The sequence below is a fragment of the Oncorhynchus nerka genome, linkage group LG25 (genome assembly GCF_034236695.1).
Source record: "Oncorhynchus nerka isolate Pitt River linkage group LG25, Oner_Uvic_2.0, whole genome shotgun sequence".
Classification (NCBI taxonomy): domain Eukaryota; kingdom Metazoa; phylum Chordata; class Actinopteri; order Salmoniformes; family Salmonidae; genus Oncorhynchus; species Oncorhynchus nerka.
The window spans coordinates 1,471,667-1,492,060 of NC_088420.1; the positions used below are offsets into that span (position 1 = coordinate 1,471,667).

The 20,394-nt window shown below is 50.5% G+C and overlaps 1 protein-coding gene across 1 annotated transcript in view; it reads left to right on the top strand.

The window, feature by feature from the left end:
* Positions 1 to 20,394, top strand: part of LOC115126695 (cytoplasmic FMR1-interacting protein 1 homolog) — a 129,604-nt gene that overhangs the window by 101,201 nt on the left and 8,009 nt on the right.

Consider the following 20,394-nt stretch of genomic DNA (forward strand, 5'->3'; position numbering starts at 1 on the left):
GAGGGGGTGATCTCTGCTCTGTATAGAGGGGGGATCTCTGCTCTGTATAGAGGGGGGTGATCTCTGCTCTGTATAGAGGGGGATCTCGGCTCTGTATAGAGAGGGGTGATCTCTGCTCTGTATAGAGGGGGGATCTCTGCTCTGTATAGAGGGGGTGATCTCTGCTCTGTATAGAGGGGGTGATCTCTGCTCTGTATAGAGGGGGTGATCTCTGCTCTGTATAGAGGGGGGTGATCTCTGCTCTGTATAGAGGGGGTGATCTCTGCTCTGTATAGAGGGGGGTGATCTCTGCTCTGTATAGAGAGGGGGTGATCTCTGCTCTGTATAGAGGGGGTGATCTCTGCTCTGTATAGAGGGGGGTGATCTCTGCTCTGTATAGAGGGGGGGTGATCTCTGCTCTGTATAGGGGGGGTGATCTCTGCTCTGTATAGAGGGGGTGATCTCTGCTCTGTATAGGGGTGATCTCTGCTCTGTATAGAGGGGGTGATCTCTGCTCTGTATAGAGGGGGTGATCTCTGCTCTGTATAGAGGGGGGTGATCTCTGCTCTGTATAGAGGGGGGTGATCTCTGCTCTGTATAGAGGGGGTGATCTCTGCTCTGTATAGAGGGGGGATCTCTGCTCTGTATAGAGGGGGTGATCTCTGCTCTGTATAGAGGGGGTGATCTCTGCTCTGTATAGAGGGGGGAGTGGATCTCTGCTCTGTATAGAGGGGGATGATCTCTGCTCTGTATAGAGGGGGGGGGATCTCTGCTCTGTATAGAGGGGGGTGATCTCTGCTCTGTATAGGGGGGTGATCTCTGCTCTGTATAGGGGGGGATCTCTGCTCTGTATAGAGGGGGTGATCTCTGCTCTGTATAGAGGGGGTGATCTCTGCTCTGTATAGAGGGGGGTGATCTCTGCTCTGTATAGAGGGGGTGATCTCTGCTCTGTATAGAGGGGGGTGATCACTGCTCTGTATAGAGGGGGTGATCTCTGCTCTGTATAGAGGGGGGTGATCTCTGCTCTGTATAGAGGGGGTGATCTCTGCTCTGTATAGAGGGGGGTGGATCTCTGCTCTGTATAGAGGGGGTGATCTCTGCTCTGTATAGAGAGGGGTGATCTCTGCTCTGTATAGAGGGGGTGATCTCTGCTCTGTATAGAGGGGGTGATCACTGCTCTGTATAGAGGGGGTGGATCTCTGCTCTGTATAGAGGGGGTGGATCTCTGCTCTGTATAGAGGGGTGATCTCTGCTCTGTATAGAGGGGGGGATCTCTGCTCTGTATAGAGGGGGGATCTCTGCTCTGTATAGAGGGGTGGATCTCTGCTCTGTATAGAGGGGGTGATCTCTGCTCTGTATAGAGGGGGTGATCTCTGCTCTGTATAGAGGGGGTGATCTCTGCTCTGTATAGAGGGGGGTGATCTCTGCTCTGTATAGGGGGTGATCTCTGCTCTGTATAGAGGGGGGGTGATCTCTGCTCTGTATAGAGGGGGTGATCTCTGCTCTGTATAGAGGGGGTGATCACTGCTCTGTATAGAGGGGGGTGATCTCTGCTCTGTATAGAGGGGGTGATCTCTGCTCTGTATAGAGGGGGTGATCTCTGCTCTGTATAGAGGGGTGATCTCTGCTCTGTATAGAGGGGGGGTGGATCTCTGCTCTGTATAGAGGGGGTGATCTCTGCTCTGTATAGGGGTGATCTCTGCTCTGTATAGAGGGGGTGATCTCTGCTCTGTATAGAGGGGGTGATCTCTGCTCTGTATAGAGGGGGTGATCTCTGCTCTGTATAGAGGGGGTGATCTCTGCTCTGTATAGAGGGGGTGATCTCTGCTCTGTATAGAGGGGGTGATCTCGGCTCTGTATAGAGGGGGATCTCTGCTCTGTATAGAGAGGGGTGATTTCTGCTCTGTATAGGGGGGGGGATCTCTGCTCTGTATAGAGGGGGTGGATCTCTGCTCTGTATAGAGGGGGATCTCTGCTCTGTATAGAGGGGGTGATCTCTGCTCTGTATAGAGGGGGTGATCTCTGCTCTGTATAGAGGGGGTGATCTCTGCTCTGTATAGAGGGGGTGATCTCTGCTCTGTATAGAGGGGGTGATCTCTGCTCTGTATAGAGGGGGTGATCTCTGCTCTGTATAGAGGGGGTGATCTCTGCTCTGTATAGAGGGGGTGATCTCTGCTCTGTATAGAGGGGGTGATCTCTGCTCTGTATAGGGGGTGATCTCTGCTCTGTATAGAGGGGGGGAATCTCTGCTCTGTATAGGGGGTGATCTCTGTATATTCAGATAGCTAGGTGAGACAACCACATATCACAGTAGTTAGTATATTTAGATAGCTAGGTGGACAACCACATATTACAGTAGTTAGTATATTCAGATAGCTAGGTGGGACAACCACATATCACAGTAGTTAGTATATTTAGATAGCTAGGTGGGACAACCACATATTACAGTAGTTAGTATATTCAGATAGCTAGGTGGGACAACCACATATCACAGTAGTTAGTATATTTAGATAGCTAGGTGAGACAACCACATATCACAGTAGTTAGTATATTCAGATAGCTAGGTGGGACAACCACATATCACAGTATATTCAGATAGCTAGGTGGACAACCACATATCACAGTAGTTAGTATATTCAGATAGCTAGGTGGACAACCACATATCACAGTAGTTAGTATATTCAGATAGCTAGGTGAGACAACCACATATCACAGTAGTTAGTATATTCAAATAGCTAGGTGGGGGGGGGGAGGGGTCTGATAGAGCCTGAGACACCCAGCCCTCTCCATGTCACCTGGTAGGAGCGGCCTGCCAAGTAGGATGCAATCCAATAGTGTGTAGAGCCTGAGACGCCTAGCCCTGAGAGGGTGGAGAGGAGGATCTGATAGAGCCTGAGACACCCAGCCCTGAGAGGGTGGAGAGGAGGATATCATAGAGCCTGAGACGCCCAGCCCTGAGAGGGTGGAGAGGAGGATCTGATGGAGCCTGAGACACCCAGCCCTGAGAGGGTGGAGAGGAGGATCTGACAGAGCCTGAGACTCCCAGCCCTGAGAGGGTGGAGAGGAGGATATCATAGAGCCTGAGACACCCAGCCCTGAGAGGGTGGAGAGGAGGATCTGATAGAGCCTGAGACGCCTAGCCCTGAGAGGGTGGAGAGGAGGATATCATAGAGCCTGAGACGCCCAGCCCTGAGAGGGTGGAGAGGAGGATCTGATAGAGCCTGAGACACCCAGCCCTGAGAGGGTGGAGAGGAGGATCTGATGGAGCCTGAGACACCCAGCCCTGAGAGGGTGGAGAGGAGGATCTGACAGAGCCTGAGACACCCAGCCCTGAGAGGGTGGAGAGGAGGATCTGATAGAGACTGAGACGCCCAGCCCTGAGAGGGTGGAGAGGAGGATCTGATAGAGCCTGAGACACCCAGCCCTGAGAGGGTGGAGAGGAGGATCTGATAGAGCCTGAGACACCCAGCCCTGAGAGGGTGGAGAGGAGGCAGAGCCTGAGACTCCCAGCCCTGAGAGGGTGGAGAGGAGGATCTGATAGAGCCTGAGAGTAGGAGTAGGGTAGTTCTGGAGAAAGAGGGAGAAAGAGGGCATAGGAGTAGGGTAGGTCGGGAGAGAGAGGGAGAAAGAGGGCAAAGGAGTAGGGTAGTTCTGGAGAAAGATGGCATAGGAGTAGGGTAGTTCTGGAGAGAGAGGGCATAGGAGTAGGGTAGTTCTGGAGAAAGATGGCATAGGAGTAGGGTAGTTCTGGAGAGAGCGGGCATAGTGGTAGGGTAGTTCTGGAGAAAGAGGGCATAGGAGTAGGGTAGTTCTGGAGAAAGAGGGCATAGGAGTAGGGTAGTTCTGGAGAGAGAGGGAGAAAGAGGGCAAAGGAGTAGGGTAGTTCTGGAGAAAGAGGGCATAGGAGTAGGGTAGTTCTGGAGTGAGAGGGAGAAAGAGGTCAAAGGAGTAGGATAGTTCTGGAGAGAGAGGGCATAGGAGTAGGGTAGTTCTGGAGAAAGATGGCATAGGAGTAGGGTAGTTCTGGAGAGAGAGGGCATAGGAGTAGGGTAGTTCTGGAGAGAGAGTGAGAAAGAGGGCAAAGGAGTAGGGTAGTTCTGGAGAAAGAGGGAGAGAGAGGGAATAGGAGTAGTGTAGTTCTGGAGAAAGAGGGAATAGGAGTAGGGTAGTTCTGGAGAGAGAGTGAGAAAGAGGGCATAGGAGTAGGGTAGTTCTGGAGAAAGATGGCATAGGAGTAGGGTAGTTCTGGAGAGAGAGGGCATAGGAGTAGGGTAGTTCTGGAGAAAGAGGGCATAGGAGTAGGGTAGTTCTGGAGAGAGAGTGAGAAAGAGGGCAAAGGAGTAGGGTAGTTCTGGAGAAAGAGGGAGAGAGAGGGAATAGGAGTAGTGTAGTTCTGGAGAAAGAGGGAATAGGAGTAGGGTAGTTCTGAGAGAGAGTGAGAAAGAGGGCATAGGAGTAGGGTAGTTCTGGAGAAAGATGGCATAGGAGTAGGGTAGTTCTGGAGAGAGAGGGCATAGGAGTAGGGTAGTTCTGGAGAAAGAGGGCATAGGAGTAGGGTAGTTCTGGAGAGAGAGTGAGAAAGAGGGCATAGGAGTAGGGTAGTTCTGGAGAGAGAGTGAGAAAGAGGGCATAGGAGTAGGGTAGTTCTGGAGAGAGAGGGCATAGGAGTAGGGTAGTTCTGGAGAGAGAGTGAGAAAGAGGGCATAGGAGTAGGGTAGTTCTGGAAAAAGAGGGAGAGAGAGGGCATAGGAGTAGGGTAGTTCTGGAGAGAGAGGGAATAGGAGTAGTGTAGTTCTGGAGAGAGCGGGAGAAAGAGGGCATAGGAGTAGGGTAGTTCTGGAGAGAGAGGGAGAAATAGGGCATAGGAGTAGGGTAGTTCTGGAGAAAGAGGGCATAGGAGTAGGGTAGTTCTGGAGAAAGAGTGAGAGAGAGGGCATAGGAGTAGGGTAGTTCTGGAGAGAGGGCATAGGAGTAGGGTAGTTCTGGAGAGAGAGGGCATAGGAGTAGGGTAGTTCTGGAGAGAGAGGGCATAGGAGTAGGGTAGTTCTGGAGAGAGAGGGCATAGGAGTAGGGTAGTTCTGGAGAGAGAGGGCATGGGAGTAGGGTAGTTCTGGAGAGAGAGGGCATGGGAGTAGGGTAGTTCTGGAGAGAGAGGGCATGGGAGTAGGGTAGTTCTGGAGAGAGAGGGCATAGGAGTAGGGTAGTTCTGGAGAGAGAGTGAGAAAGAGGGCATAGGAGTAGGGTAGTTCTGGAGAGAGAGTGAGAAAGAGGGCATAGGAGTAGGGTAGTTCTGGAGAGAGAGGGCATAGGAGTAGGGTAGTTCTGGAGAGAGAGTGAGAAAGAGGGCATAGGAGTAGGGTAGTTCTGGAAAAAGAGGGAGAGAGAGGGCATAGGAGTAGGGTAGTTCTGGAGAGAGAGGGAATAGGAGTAGTGTAGTTCTGGAGAGAGCGGGAGAAAGAGGGCATATAGGAGTAGGGTAGTTCTGGAGAAAGATGGCATAGGAGTAGGGTAGTTCTGGAGAGAGAGGGAGAAATAGGGCATAGGAGTAGGGTAGTTCTGGAGAAAGAGGGCATAGGAGTAGGGTAGTTCTGGAGAAAGAGTGAGAGAGAGGGCATAGGAGTAGGGTAGTTCTGGAGAGAGAGGGCATAGGAGTAGGGTAGTTCTGGAGAGAGAGGGCATAGGAGTAGGGTAGTTCTGGAGAGAGAGGGCATAGGAGTAGGGTAGTTCTGGAGAGAGAGGGCATAGGAGTAGGGTAGTTCTGGAGAGAGAGGGCATGGGAGTAGGGTAGTTCTGGAGAGAGAGGGCATGGGAGTAGGGTAGTTCTGGAGAGAGAGGGCATGGGAGTAGGGTAGTTCTGGAGAGAGAGGGCATAGGAGTAGGGTAGTTCTGGAGAGAGAGGGAGAAAGAGGGCATAGGAGTAGGGTAGTTCTGGAGAGAGAGGGCATAGGAGTAGGGTAGTTCTGGAGAGAGAGGGCATAGGAGTAGGGTAGTTCTGGAGAGAGAGGGAGAAAGAGGGCATAGGAGTAGGGTAGTTCTGGAGAGAGAGGGCATAGGAGTAGGGTAGTTCTGGAGAGAGAGGGCATAGGAGTAGGGTAGTTCTGGAGAGAGAGGGCATAGGAGTAGGGTAGTTCTGGAGAGAGAGGGAGAAAGAGGGCATAGGAGTAGGGTAGTTCTGGAGAAAGAGGGAGAGAGAGGGCATAGGAGTAGGGTAGTTCTGGAGAAAGAGGGAGAGAGAGGGCATAGGAGTAGGGTAGTTCTGGAGAAAGAGGGCATAGGAGTAGGGTAGTTCTGTGTGAGTGAGACTAGTGGACTCAATAGGCTGAGACCAGTGGACTCAACAGGCTGAGACCAGTGGACTCAATAGGCTGAGTGAATGAGACCAGTGGACTCAATAGGCTGAGACCAGTGGACTCAATAGGCTGAATGAATGAGACCAGTGGACTCAATAGGATGAGACCAGTCGACTCAACAGGCTGAGTGAATGAGACCAGTGGACTCAATAGGCTGAGACCAGTGGACTCAATAGGCTGAGACCAGTGGACTCAACAGGCTGAGACCAGTGGACTCAATAGGCTGAGTGAATGAGACCAGTGGACTCAATAGGCTGAGACCAGTGGACTCAATAGGCTGAGTGAATGAGACCAGTCGACTCAACAGGCTGAGTGAATGAGACCAGTGGACTCAATAGGCTGAGTGAATGAGACCAGTGGACTCAATAGGCTGAGTGAATGAGACCAGTGGACTCAATAGGCTGAGTGAATGAGACCAGTGGACTCAATAGGCTGAATGAATGAGACCAGTGGACTCAACAGGCTGAGTGAATGAGACCAGTGGACTCAATAGGCTGAGTGAGTGAGACCAGTGGACGCAATAGGCTGAGTGAATGAGACCAGTGGACGCAATAGGCTGAGACCAGTGGACGCAATAGGCTGAGTGAATGAGACCAGTGGACGCAATAGGCTGAGTGAATGAGACCAGTGGACGCAATAGGCTGAGTGAATGAGACCAGTGGGCGCAATAGGCTGAGACCAGTGGACTCAACAGGCTGAGTGAATGAGACCAGTGGACGCAATAGGCTGAGACCAGTGGACTCAATAGGCTGAGTGAATGAGACCAGTGGACGCAATAGGCTGAGTGAATGAGACCAGTGGACTCAATAGGCTGAGTGAATGAGACCAGTGGATTCAATAGGCTGAGTGAATGAGACCAGTGGACTCAATAGGCTGAATGAATGAGACCAGTGGACTCAATAGGCTGAGTGAATGAGACCAGTGGACTCAATAGGCTGAGTGAATGAGACCAGTGGACTCAATAGGCTGAGTGAATGAGACCAGTGGACTCAATAGGCTGAGTGAATGAGACCAGTGGACTCAATAGGCTGAATGAATGAGACCAGTCGACTCAACAGGCTGAGACCAGTCGACTCAACAGGCTGAGACCAGTCGACTCAACAGGCTGAGACCAGTGGACTCAATAGGCTGAGTGAATGAGACCAGTGGACTCAATAGGCTGAGTGGATGAGACCAGTGGACTCAATAGGATGAGACCAGTCGACTCAACAGGCTGAGTGAATGAGACCAGTGGACTCAATAGGCTGAGACCAGTGGACTCAATAGGCTGAGACCAGTGGACTCAACAGGCTGAGACCAGTGGACTCAACAGGCTGAGACCAGTGGACTCAATAGGCTGAGTGAATGAGACCAGTGGACTCAATAGGCTGAGACCAGTGGACTCAATAGGCTGAGTGAATGAGACCAGTGGACTCAATAGGCTGAGTGAATGAGACCAGTGGACTCAATAGGCTGAGTGAATGAGACCAGTGGACTCAATAGGCTGAGTGAATGAGACCAGTGGACTCAATAGGCTGAATGAATGAGACCAGTGGACTCAATAGGCTGAGTGAATGAGACCAGTGGACTCAATAGGCTGAATGAATGAGACCAGTGGACTCAACAGGCTGAGTGAATGAGACCAGTGGACTCAATAGGCTGAGTGAGTGAGACCAGTGGACGCAATAGGCTGAGTGAATGAGACCAGTGGACTCAATAGGCTGAGACCAGTGGACTCAATAGGCTGAGTGAATGAGACCAGTGGACTCAATAGGCTGAGTGAATGAGACCAGTGGACTCAATAGGCTGAGTGAATGAGACCAGTGGACTCAATAGGCTGAGACCAGTGGACTCAACAGGCTGAGTGAATGAGACCAGTGGACGCAATAGGCTGAGACCAGTGGACTCAATAGGCTGAGTGAATGAGACCAGTGGACGCAATAGGCTGAGTGAATGAGACCAGTGGACTCAATAGGCTGAGTGAATGAGACCAGTGGATTCAATAGGCTGAGTGAATGAGACCAGTGGACTCAATAGGCTGAATGAATGAGACCAGTGGACTCAATAGGCTGAGTGAATGAGACCAGTGGACTCAATAGGCTGAGTGAATGAGACCAGTGGACTCAATAGGCTGAGTGAATGAGACCAGTGGACTCAATAGGCTGAGTGAATGAGACCAGTGGACTCAATAGGCTGAATGAATGAGACCAGTCGACTCAACAGGCTGAGACCAGTCGACTCAACAGGCTGAGACCAGTGGACTCAATAGGCTGAGTGAATGAGACCAGTGGACTCAATAGGCTGAGTGGATGAGACCAGTGGACTCAATAGGCTGAGACCAGTGGACTCAATAGGCTGAGTGAGTGAGAACAATGGACTCAATAGGCTGAGTGAGTGAGACCAGTGGACTCAATAGGCTGAGACCAGTGGACTCAATAGGCTGAGTGAATGAGACCAGTGGACTCAATAGGCCGAATGAATGAGACCAGTGGACTCAATAGGCTGAGTGAATGAGACCAGTGGACTCAATAGGCCGAGTGAATGAGACCAGTGGACTCAATAGGCTGAGTGGATGAGACCAGTGGACTCAATAGGCTGAGTGGATGAGACCAGTGGACTCAATAGGCTGAGACCAGTGGACTCAATAGGCTGAGTGAATGAGACCAGTGGAATCAATAGGCTGAGACCAGTGGACTCAATAGGCTGAGTGAGTGAGACCAGTGGACTCAATAGGCTGAGTGAATGAGACCAGTGGACTCAATAGGCCGAGTGAATGAGACCAGTGGACTCAATAGGCTGAGACCAGTGGACTCAACAGGCTGAGTGAATGAGACCAGTGGAATCAATAGGCTGAGACCAGTGGACTCAATAGGCTGAGTGAATGAGACCAGTGGACTCAATAGGCTGAGTGAATGAGACTAGTGGACTCAATAGGCTGAGACCAGTGGACTCAATAGGCTGAGTGAATGAGACCAGTGGACTCAATAGGCTGAATGAATGAGACCAGTGGACTCAATAGGCTGAGTGAATGAGACCAGTGGACTCAATAGGCTGAGACCAGTGGACTCAATAGGCTGAGTGAGTGAGACCAGTGGACTCAATAGGCTGAGACCAGTGGACTCAATAGGCTGAGTGAGTGAGACCAGTGGACTCAATAGGCTGAGTGAGTGAGACCAGTGGACTCAACAGGCTGAGTGAATGAGACCAGTGGACTCAATAGGCTGAGTGAATGAGACCAGTGGTCTCAACAGGCTGAGTGAATGAGACCAGTGGACTCAATAGGCTGAGAATGAATGAGACCAGTGGACTCAATAGGCTGAGTGAATGAGACCAGTGGACTCAATAGGCTGAATGAATGAGACCAGTGGACTCAATAGGCTGAGTGAATGAGACCAGTGGACTCAATAGGCTGAGACCAGTGGACTCAATAGGCTGAGACCAGTGGACTCAATAGGCTGAGTGAATGAGACCAGTGGACTCAATAGGCCGAATGAATGAGACCAGTGGACTCAATAGGCTGAGTGGATGAGACCAGTGGACTCAATAGGCTGAGTGGATGAGACCAGTGGACTCAATAGGCTGAGACCAGTGGACTCAATAGGCTGAGACCAGTGGACTCAATAGGCTGAGTGAGTGAGACCAGTGGACTCAATAGGCTGAGACCAGTGGACTCAACAGGCTGAGTGAATGAGACCAGTGGAATCAATAGGCTGAGACCAGTGGACTCAATAGGCTGAGTGAATGAGACCAGTGGACTCAATAGGCTGAGTGAATGAGACTAGTGGACTCAATAGGCTGAGACCAGTGGACTCAATAGGCTGAGTGAATGAGACCAGTGGACTCAATAGGCTGAATGAATGAGACCAGTGGACTCAATAGGCTGAGTGAATGAGACCAGTGGACTCAATAGGCTGAGACCAGTGGACTCAATAGGCTGAGTGAGTGAGACCAGTGGACTCAATAGGCTGAGACCAGTGGACTCAATAGGCTGAGTGAGTAAGACCAGTGGACTCAACAGGCTGAGTGAATGAGACCAGTGGACTCAATAGGCTGAGTGAGTGAGACCAGTGGACTCAATAGGCTGAGTGAGTGAGACCAGTGGACTCAATAGGCTGAGTGAGTGAGACCAGTGGACTCAACAGGCTGAGACCAGTGGACTCAATAGGCTGAGTGAGTGAGACCAGTGGACTCAATAGGCTGAGTGAGTGAGACCAGTGGACTCAACAGGCTGAGTGAATGAGACCAGTGGACTCAATAGGCTGAGTGAATGAGACCAGTGGTCTCAACAGGCTGAGTGAATGAGACTAGTGGACTCAATAGGCTGAGACCAGTGGACTCAATAGGCTGAGTGAATGAGACCAGTGGACTCAATAGGCTGAATGAATGAGACCAGTGGACTCAATAGGCTGAGTGAATGAGACCAGTGGACTCAATAGGCTGAGACCAGTGGACTCAATAGGCTGAGACCAGTGGACTCAATAGGCTGAGTGAATGAGACCAGTGGACTCAATAGGCTGAGTGAATGAGACCAGTGGTCTCAACAGGCTGAGTGAATGAGACTAGTGGACTCAATAGGCTGAGACCAGTGGACTCAATAGGCTGAGTGAATGAGACCAGTGGACTCAATAGGCCGAGTGAATGAAAACCAGTGGACTCAATAGGCTGAGACCAGTGGACTCAACAGGCTGAGTGAATGAGACCAGTGGAATCAATAGGCTGAGACCAGTGGACTCAATAGGCTGAGTGAATGAGACCAGTGGACTCAATAGGCTGAGTGAATGAGACCAGTGGTCTCAACAGGCTGAGTGAATGAGACTAGTGGACTCATTAGGCTGAGACCAGTGGACTCAATAGGCTGAGTGAATGAGACCAGTGGACTCAATAGGCTGAATGAATGAGACCAGTGGACTCAATAGGCTGAGTGAATGAGACCAGTGGACTCAATAGGCTGAGACCAGTGGACTCAATAGGCTGAGTGAGTGAGACCAGTGGACTCAATAGGCTGAGACCAGTGGACTCAATAGGCTGAGTGAGTAAGACCAGTTGACTCAACAGGCTGAGTGAATGAGACCAGTGGACTCAATAGGCTGAGTGAGTGAGACCAGTGGACTCAATAGGCTGAGTGAGTGAGACCAGTGGACTCAATAGGCTGAGTGAGTGAGACCAGTGGACTCAACAGGCTGAGTGAGTGAGAACAATGGACTCAATAGGCTGAGTGAGTGAGACCAGTGGACTCAATAGGCTGAGTGAGTGAGAACAATGGACTCAATAGGCTGAGTGAGTGAGACCAGTGGACTCAATAGGCTGAGACCAGTGGACTCAATAGGCGAGTGAATGAGACCAGTGGACTCAATAGGCTGAGTGAATGAGACCAGTGGACTCAATAGGCTGAGTGGATGAGACCAGTGGACTCAATAGGCTGAGACCAGTGGACTCAATAGGCTGAGTGAATGAGACCAGTGGAATCAATAGGCTGAGACCAGTGGACTCAATAGGCTGAGTGAGTGAGACCAGTGGACTCAATAGGCTGAGTGAATGAGACCAGTGGACTCAATAGGCCGAGTGAATGAGACCAGTGGACTCAATAGGCTGAGACCAGTGGACTCAACAGGCTGAGTGAATGAGACCAGTGGAATCAATAGGCTGAGACCAGTGGACTCAATAGGCTGAGTGAATGAGACCAGTGGACTCAATAGGCTGAGACCAGTGGACTCAATAGGCTGAGTGAGTGAGACCAGTGGACTCAATAGGCTGAGACCAGTGGACTCAATAGGCTGAGTGAGTAAGACCAGTGGACTCAACAGGCTGAGTGAATGAGACCAGTGGACTCAATAGGCTGAGTGAGTGAGACCAGTGGACTCAATAGGCTGAGTGAGTGAGACCAGTGGACTCAATAGGCTGAGTGAGTGAGACCAGTGGACTCAACAGGCTGAGACCAGTGGACTCAATAGGCTGAGTGAGTGAGACCAGTGGACTCAATAGGCTGAGACCAGTGGACTCAATAGGCTGAGTGAGTGAGACCAGTGGACTCAACAGGCTGAGTGAATGAGACCAGTGGACTGAATAGGCTGAGACCAGTGGACTCAATAGGCTGAGTGAGTGAGACCAGTGGACTCAATAGGCTGAGTGAGTGAGACCAGTGGACTCAACAGGCTGAGTGAATGAGACCAGTGGACTCAATAGGCTGAGAGCAGTGGACTCAATAGGCTGAGTGAGTGAGACCAGTGGACTCAACAGGCTGAGTGAGTGAGACCAGTGGACTCAACAGGCTGAGACCAGTGGACTCAATAGGCTGAGTGAGTGAGACCAGTGGACTCAACAGGCTGAGTGAGTGAGACCAGTGGACTCAATAGGCTGAGTGAGTGAGACCAGTGGACTCAACAGGCTGAGTGAGTGAGACCAGTGAACTCAACAGGCTGAATGAATGAGACCAGTGGACTCAATATGCTGAGTGAATGAGACCAGTGGACTCAATAGGCTGAGTGAATGAGACCAGTGGACTCAATAGGCTGAATGAGTGAGACTAGTGGACTCAATAGGCTGAGTGAATGAGACCAGTGGACTCAATAGGCTGAATGAGTGAGACTAGTGGACTCAATGAGACCGGTGGACTCAATAGGCTGAGTGAGTAAGACCGGTGGACTCAATAGGCTGAGTGAATGAGACCAGTGGTCTCAATAGGCTGAGTGAATGAGACCAGTGGTCTCAATAGGCTGAGTGAGTGAGACCAGTGGTCTCAACAGGCTGAGTGAGTGAGACCAGTGGACTCAATAGGCTGAGACCAGTGGACTCAATAGGCTGAGTGAATGAGTCCAGTGGTCTCAATAGGCTGAGTGAGTGAGACCAGTGGTCTCAACAGGCTGTGAGTGAGACCAGTGGACTCAATAGGCTGAGTGAATGAGACCAGTGGACTCAATAGGCTGAGTGAATGAGACCAGTGGACTCAATAGGCTGAGACCAGTGGACTCAATAGGCTGAGTGAATGAGACCAGTGGACTCAATAGGCTGAGTGAATGAGACCAGTGGACTCAATAGGCTGAGTGAATGAGACCAGTGGACTCAATAGGCTGAGTGAATGAGACCAGTGGACTCAATAGGCTGAATGAATGAGACCAGTGGACTCAATAGGCTGAGTGAATGAGAACAGTGGACTCAACAGGCTGAATGAATGAGAACAGTGGACTCAACAGGCTGAGACCAGTGGACTCAATAGGCTGAGACCAGTGGACTCAATAGGCTGAGACCAGTGGACTCAATAGGCTGAGACCAGTGGACTCAATAGGCTGAGACCAGTGGACTCAATAGGCTGAGACCAGTGGACTCAATAGGCTGAGACCAGTGGACTCAATAGGCTGAGTGAATGAGACCAGTGGAATCAATAGGCTGAGACCAGTGGACTCAATAGGCTGAGTGAATGAGACCAGTGGACTCAATAGGCTGAGACCAGTGGACTCAATAGGCTGAGTGAGTGAGACCAGTGGACTCAATAGGCTGAGACCAGTGGACTCAATAGGCTGAGTGAGTAAGACCAGTGGACTCAACAGGCTGAGTGAATGAGACCAGTGGACTCAATAGGCTGAGTGAGTGAGACCAGTGGACTCAATAGGCTGAGTGAGTGAGACCAGTGGACTCAATAGGCTGAGTGAGTGAGACCAGTGGACTCCAGGCTGAGACCAGTGGACTCAATAGGCTGAGTGAATGAGACCAGTGGACTCAATAGGCTGAGACCAGTGGACTCAATAGGCTGAGTGAGTGAGACCAGTGGACTCAACAGGCTGAGTGAATGAGACCAGTGGACTGAATAGGCTGAGACCAGTGGACTCAATAGGCTGAGTGAGTGAGACCAGTGGACTCAATAGGCTGAGTGAGTGAGACCAGTGGACTCAACAGGCTGAGTGAATGAGACCAGTGGACTCAATAGGCTGAGAGCAGTGGACTCAATAGGCTGAGTGAGTGAGACCAGTGGACTCAACAGGCTGAGTGAGTGAGACCAGTGGACTCAACAGGCTGAGACCAGTGGACTCAATAGGCTGAGTGAGTGAGACCAGTGGACTCAACAGGCTGAGTGAGTGAGACCAGTGGACTCAATAGGCTGAGTGAGTGAGACCAGTGGACTCAACAGGCTGAGTGAGTGAGACCAGTGAACTCAACAGGCTGAATGAATGAGACCAGTGGACTCAATATGCTGAGTGAATGAGACCAGTGGACTCAATAGGCTGAGTGAATGAGACCAGTGGACTCAATAGGCTGAATGAGTGAGACTAGTGGACTCAATAGGCTGAGTGAATGAGACCAGTGGACTCAATAGGCTGAATGAGTGAGACTAGTGGACTCAATGAGACCGGTGGACTCAATAGGCTGAGTGAGTAAGACCGGTGGACTCAATAGGCTGAGTGAATGAGACCAGTGGTCTCAATAGGCTGAGTGAATGAGACCAGTGGTCTCAATAGGCTGAGTGAGTGAGACCAGTGGTCTCAACAGGCTGAGTGAGTGAGACCAGTGGACTCAATAGGCTGAGACCAGTGGACTCAATAGGCTGAGTGAATGAGTCCAGTGGTCTCAATAGGCTGAGTGAGTGAGACCAGTGGTCTCAACAGGCTGTGAGTGAGACCAGTGGACTCAATAGGCTGAGTGAATGAGACCAGTGGACTCAATAGGCTGAGTGAATGAGACCAGTGGACTCAATAGGCTGAGACCAGTGGACTCAATAGGCTGAGTGAATGAGACCAGTGGACTCAATAGGCTGAGTGAATGAGACCAGTGGACTCAATAGGCTGAGTGAATGAGACCAGTGGACTCAATAGGCTGAGTGAATGAGACCAGTGGACTCAATAGGCTGAATGAATGAGACCAGTGGACTCAATAGGCTGAGTGAATGAGAACAGTGGACTCAACAGGCTGAATGAATGAGAACAGTGGACTCAACAGGCTGAGACCAGTGGACTCAATAGGCTGAGACCAGTGGACTCAATAGGCTGAGACCAGTGGACTCAATAGGCTGAGACCAGTGGACTCAATAGGCTGAGACCAGTGGACTCAATAGGCTGAGACCAGTGGACTCAATAGGCTGAGACCAGTGGACTCAATAGGCTGAGTGAATGAGACCAGTGGACTCAATAGGCTGAGTGAATGAGACCAGTGGACGCAATAGGCTGAGTGAATGAGACCAGTGGACTCAATAGGCTGAGTGAGTGAGACCAGTGGACTCAATAGGCTGAATGAATGAGACCAGTGGACTCAACAGGCTGAGTGAATGAGACCAGTGGACTCAATAGGCTGAGTGAATGAGACCAGTGGACTCAACAGGCTGAGTGAATGAGACCAGTGGACGCAATAGGCTGAGTGAATGAGACCAGTGGACTCAATAGGCTGAGACCAGTGGACTCAATAGGCTGAGTGAATGAGACCAGTGGACTCAATAGGCTGAGTGAATGAGACCAGTGGACTCAATAGGCTGAGTGAATGAGACCAGTGGACTCAATAGGCTGAGTGAATGAGACCAGTGGACTCAATAGGCTGAGACCAGTGGACTCAATAGGCTGAATGAATGAGACCAGTGGACTCAATAGGCTGAGTGAATGAGACCAGTGGACTCAATAGGCTGAGTGAATGAGACCAGTGGACTCAATAGGCTGAGTGAATGAGACCAGTGGACTCAATAGGCTGAATGAATGAGACCAGTGGACTCAATAGGCTGAGAGAATGAGACCAGTGGACTCAATAGGCTGAGTGAATGAGACCAGTGGACTCAATAGGCTGAGTGGATGAGACCAGTGGACTCAATAGGCTGAGACCAGTGGACTCAATAGGCTGAGTGAATGAGACCAGTGGAATCAATAGGCTGAGACCAGTGGACTCAATAGGCTGAGTGAGTGAGACCAGTGGACTCAATAGGCTGAGTGAATGAGACCAGTGGACTCAATAGGCTGAATGAATGAGACCAGTGGACTCAATAGGCTGAGTGAATGAGAACAGTGGACTCAACAGGCTGAATGAATGAGAACAGTGGACTCAACAGGCTGAGACCAGTGGACTCAATAGGCTGAGACCAGTGGACTCAATAGGCTGAGACCAGTGGACTCAATAGGCTGAGACCAGTGGACTCAATAGGCTGAGACCAGTGGACTCAATAGGCTGAGACCAGTGGACTCAATAGGCTGAGACCAGTGGACTCAATAGGCTGAGACCAGTGGACTCAATAGGCTGAGTGAATGAGACCAGTGGACTCAATAGGCTGAGTGAATGAGACCAGTGGACGCAATAGGCTGAGTGAATGAGACCAGTGGACTCAATAGGCTGAGTGAGTGAGACCAGTGGACTCAATAGGCTGAATGAATGAGACCAGTGGACTCAACAGGCTGAGTGAATGAGACCAGTGGACTCAACAGGCTGAGTGAATGAGACCAGTGGACGCAATAGGCTGAGTGAATGAGACCAGTGGACGCAATAGGCTGAGTGAATGAGACCAGTGGACTCAATAGGCTGAGACCAGTGGACTCAATAGGCTGAGTGAATGAGACCAGTGGACTCAATAGGCTGAGTGAATGAGACCAGTGGACTCAATAGGCTGAGTGAATGAGACCAGTGGACTCAATAGGCTGAGTGAATGAGACCAGTGGACTCAATAGGCTGAGACCAGTGGACTCAATAGGCTGAATGAATGAGACCAGTGGACTCAATAGGCTGAGTGAATGAGACCAGTGGACTCAATAGGCTGAGTGAATGAGACCAGTGGACTCAATAGGCTGAGTGAATGAGACCAGTGGACTCAATAGGCTGAATGAATGAGACCAGTGGACTCAATAGGCTGAGAGAATGAGACCAGTGGACTCAATAGGCTGAGTGAATGAGACCAGTGGACTCAATAGGCTGAGTGAATGAGACCAGTAAACTCAATAGGCTGAATGAATGAGACCAGTGGACTCAATAGGCTGAGTGAATGAGACCAGTGGACTCAATAGGCTGAGTGAATGAGACCAGTGGACTCAATAGGCTGAGTGAATGAGACCAGTGGACTCAATAGGCTGAGTGAGTGAGACCAGTGGACTCAATAGGCTGAGTGAATGAGACCAGTGGACTCAATAGGCTGAATGAATGAGACCAGTGGACTCAATAGGCTGAATGAATGAGACCAGTGGACTCAATAGGCTGAGTGAATGAGACCAGTGGACTCAATAGGCTGAGTGAATGAGACCAGTGGACTCAATAGGCTGAGTGAATGAGACCAGTGGACTCAATAGGCTGAGTGAATGAGACCAGTGGACTCAATAGGCTGAATGAATGAGACCAGTGGACTCAATAGGCTGAGACCAGTGGACTCAATAGGCTGAGTGAATGAGACCAGTGGACTCAATAGGCTGAGTGAATGAGACCAGTGGACTCAATAGGCTGAGTGAGTGAGACCAGTGGACTCAATAGGCTGAGTGAATGAGACCAGTGGACTCAACAGGCTGAGTGAATGAGACCAGTGGACTCAATAGGCTGAGACCAGTGGACTCAATAGGCTGAGACCAGTGGACTCAATAGGCTGAGACCAGTGGACTCAATAGGCTGAGACCAGTGGACTCAATAGGCTGAGACCAGTGGACTCAATAGGCTGAGACCAGTGGACTCAATAGGCTGAGACCAGTGGACTCAATAGGCTGAATGAATGAGACCAGTGGACTCAATGAGACCAGTGGACTCAATAGGCTGAGTGAGTGAGACCAGTGGACTCAATAGGCTGAATGAATGAGACCAGTGGACTCAATAGGCTGAGTGAGTGAGACCAGTGGACTCAATAGGCTGAGTGAATGAGACCAGTGGTCTCAATAGGCTGAGTGAGTGAGACCAGTGGACTCAACAGGCTGAGTGAGTGAGACCAGTGGACTCAATAGGCTGAGTGAATGAGACCAGTGGACTCAATAGGCTGAGTGAGTGAGACCAGTGGACTCAATAGGCTGAGTGAGTGAGACCAGTGGACTCAATAGGCTGAGTGAATGAGACCAGTGGTCTCAATAGGCTGAGTGAGTGAGACCAGTGGTCTCAATAGGCTGAGTGAGTGAGACCAGTGGACTCAACAGGCTGAGTGAGTGAGACCAGTGGTCTCAACAGGCTGTGAGTGAGACCAGTGGACTCAATAGGCTGAGTGAATGAGACCAGTGGACTCAATAGGCTGAGTGAATGAGACCAGTGGACTCAATAGGCTGAGACCAGTGGACTCAATAGGCTGAGTGAATGAGACCAGTGGACTCAATAGGCTGAGTGAATGAGACCAGTGGACTCAATAGGCTGAGTGAATGAGACCAGTGGACTCAATAGGCTGAGTGAATGAGACCAGTGGACTCAATAGGCTGAATGAATGAGACCAGTGGACTCAATAGGCTGAGTGAATGAGAACAGTGGACTCAACAGGCTGAATGAATGAGAACAGTGGACTCAACAGGCTGAGACCAGTGGACTCAATAGGCTGAGACCAGTGGACTCAATAGGCTGAGACCAGTGGACTCAATAGGCTGAGACCAGTGGACTCAATAGGCTGAGACCAGTGGACTCAATAGGCTGAGACCAGTGGACTCAATAGGCTGAGACCAGTGGACTCAACAGGCTGAGACCAGTGGACTCAATAGGCTGAGTGAATGAGACCAGTGGACTCAAGGCTGAGTGAATGAGACCAGTGGACTCAATAGGCTGAGTGAATGAGACCAGTGGACTCAATAGGCTGAGTGAGTGAGACCAGTGGACTCAATAGGCTGAATGAATGAGACCAGTGGACTCAACAGGCTGAGTGAATGAGACCAGTGGACTCAATAGGCTGAGTGAATGAGACCAGTGGACGCAATAGGCTGAGTGAATGAGACCAGTGGACTCAATAGGCTGAGACCAGTGGACTCAATAGGCTGAGTGAATGAGACCAGTGGACTCAATAGGCTGAGTGAATGAGACCAGTGGACTCAATAGGCTGAGTGAATGAGACCAGTGGACTCAATAGGCTGAGTGAATGAGACCAGTGGACTCAATAGGCTGAGACCAGTGGACTCAATAGGCTGAATGAATGAGACCAGTGGACTCAATAGGCTGAGTGAATGAGACCAGTGGACTCAATAGGCTGAGTGAATGAGACCAGTGGACTCAATAGGCTGAGTGAATGAGACCAGTGGACTCAATAGGCTGAATGAATGAGACCAGTGGACTCAATAGGCTGAGACCAGTGGACTCAATAGGCTGAGTGAATGAGACCAGTGGACTCAATAGGCTGAGTGAATGAGACCAGTAAACTCAATAGGCTGAATGAATGAGACCAGTGGACTCAATAGGCTGAGTGAATGAGACCAGTGGACTCAATAGGCTGAGTGAATGAGACCAGTGGACTCAATAGGCTGAGTGAATGAGACCAGTGGACTCAATAGGCTGAGTGAATGAGACCAGTGGACTCAATAGGCTGAGTGAGTGAGACCAGTGGACTCAATAGGCTGAGTGAATGAGACCAGTGGACTCAATAGGCTGAATGAATGAGACCAGTGGACTCAATAGGCTGAATGAATGAGACCAGTGGACTCAATAGGCTGAGTGAATGAGACCAGTGGACTCAATAGGCTGAGTGAATGAGACCAGTGGACTCAATAGGCTGAGTGAATGAGACCAGTGGACTCAATAGGCTGAGTGAATGAGACCAGTGGACTCAATAGGCTGAATGAATGAGACCAGTGGACTCAACAGGCTGAGACCAGTGGACTCAACAGGCTGAGTGAATGAGACCAGTGGACTCAATAGGCTGAGTGAATGAGACCAGTGGACTCTAGGCTGAGTGAGTGAGACCAGTGGACTCAATAGGCTGAGTGAATGAGACCAGTGGACTCAACAGGCTGAGACCAGTGGACTCACAGGCTGAGACCAGTGGACTCAATGAGGCTGAGACCAGTGGACTCAATAGGCTGAGACCAGTGGACTCAATAGGCTGAGACCAGTGGACTCAATAGGCTGAGACCAGTGGACTCAATAGGCTGAGACCAGTGGACTCAATAGGCTGAGTGAATGAGACCAGTGGACTCAATAGGCTGAGACCAGTGGACTCAATAGGCTGAATGAATGAGACCAGTGGACTCAA